This window comes from Arachis stenosperma, chromosome 3, assembly GCF_014773155.1.
Source record: "Arachis stenosperma cultivar V10309 chromosome 3, arast.V10309.gnm1.PFL2, whole genome shotgun sequence".
Lineage (NCBI taxonomy): Eukaryota > Viridiplantae > Streptophyta > Magnoliopsida > Fabales > Fabaceae > Arachis > Arachis stenosperma.
The window spans coordinates 70,776,985-70,778,835 of record NC_080379.1 but is presented as its reverse complement, the minus strand read 5'-3'; the positions used below and the strand labels follow the sequence as shown (position 1 = coordinate 70,778,835).

The 1,851-nt window shown below is 37.7% G+C and overlaps 1 non-coding gene across 1 annotated transcript; it reads right to left on the bottom strand.

Annotated features, from left to right (window-relative positions):
- Positions 1-1,026: 1,026 nt before the first annotated feature.
- On the bottom strand, positions 1,027-1,134 carry LOC130972631 (small nucleolar RNA R71). Its single transcript, XR_009083792.1, has one exon. It is a non-coding gene; the product is annotated as a small nucleolar RNA R71 (small nucleolar RNA).
- Positions 1,135-1,851: the final 717 nt, after the last annotated feature.

Genomic DNA, 1,851 nt, shown 5'->3' with positions numbered 1-1,851 from the left:
TTTTCTGTTGAGAAAGGTTTAATGTTGAATCATATCTTTTATTGTTAGGCAAGTCATTAATTTTTTTATCAAATCTTTTTAAAATTGTTTTCAAATCATATTTTCTCAATCACATATTTTTAAAATCAATCATATCTTCTTAACCTCATCTTTTTCAAAATAGTTTTTAATCAAATCTTTTTGACTTCTAATTTCAAAATCTTTTTCAAAAATCACTTGATTTCTTTCCCACTCTTATTTTTGAAAACTAATTAGTGTTTTTCAAAATATTTCACTTGATTTTCGAATATTACTTCCCTTCTTCTCACATCCTTCTATTTGTGGACTAACACTATTCCTTAATGCAAAATTCGAACTCCATCTTCTTTGATAAGTTCGAATTTTCTACCTCTGTCTTCTATTTTTCTTTTCCTCTGACACCTCAAGGAATCTCTATACTGTGACATAGAGGATTCCATATTTTCTTGTTTTCTTCTCTTTTATATGAGCAGGAGCAGAGACAAAGGCATTCTTGTTGAAGCTGACCCTGAACCTGAAAGGACCTTGAAGCGAAAGCTAAGAGAAGCTAAGGCACAATTCTCTATAGAGGACCTAACAGAAATCTTCAAAGAAGAAGAACCCATGGCAGCCGAAAACAACAACAATGCAAACAATGCAAGGAAGGTGCTGGGTGACTTTACTGCACCTACTCCCGACTTCTATGGGAGAAGCATCTCTATCCCTGCCATTGGAGTAAACAACTTTGAGCTTAAGCCTCAATTAGTTTCTCTAATGCAACAGAATTGCAAGTTTCATGGACTTCCATTGGAAGATCCTCATCAGTTTTTAGCTGAATTCTTGCAAATCTGTGACACTGTCAAGACTAATGGGGTAGACCCTGAGGTCTACAGACTTATGCTATTCCCTTTTGCTGTAAGAGACAGAGCTAGGACATGGTTGGACTCACAACCTAAAGAAAGCCTGGACTCATGGGAAAAGCTAGTCAATGCCTTTTTGGCAAAGTTCTTTCCACCTCAAAAATTGAGTAAGCTTAGAGTGGAAGTCCAAACCTTCAGACAGAAGGATGGAGAATCCCTCTATGAAGCTTGGGAAAGATACAAACAATTGATCAGAAAATGTCCTTCTGACATGCTTTCTGAATGGAGCATCATAGGTATTTTCTATGATGGTCTCTCTGAACTATCGAAGATGTCTTTGGATAGCTCTGCTGGAGGATCTCTTCATTTGAAGAAGACGCCTACAGAAGCTCAAGAGCTAATTGAAATGGTTGCAAATAACCAATTCATGTACACTTCTGAAAGGAATCCTGTGAACAATGGGACTAATCAGAAGAAAGGAGTTCTTGAGATTGACACTCTGAATGCCATATTGGCTCAGAATAAAATATTGACTCAACAAGTCAATTTGATTTCTCAAAGTCTGTCTGGAATGCAAAGTGCACCAAGCAGTACTAAGGATGCTTCATCTAAAGAAGAAGCCTATGATCCTGAGAACCCTTCAATGGAAGAGGTGAATTACCTAGGAGAACCCTATGGAAACACCTATAATTCTTCATGGAGAAATCACCCAAATTTCTCATGGAAGAATCAAGAAAGACCTCAACAAGGTTTTAACAACAATAATGGTGGAAGAAACAGGTTTAGCAATGGCAAGCCTTTTCCATCATCTTCTCAGCAACAGACAGAGAATTCTAAGCAGAACCCCTCTGACTTAGCAACTATGGTCTCTGATCTAATCAAAACCACTCAAAGTTTCATGACTGAAACAAGGTCCTCCATTAGGAATTTGGAGGCACAAGTGGGACAGCTGAGCAAGAAAGTTACTGAACTCCCTCCTAGTACTCTCCCAAGC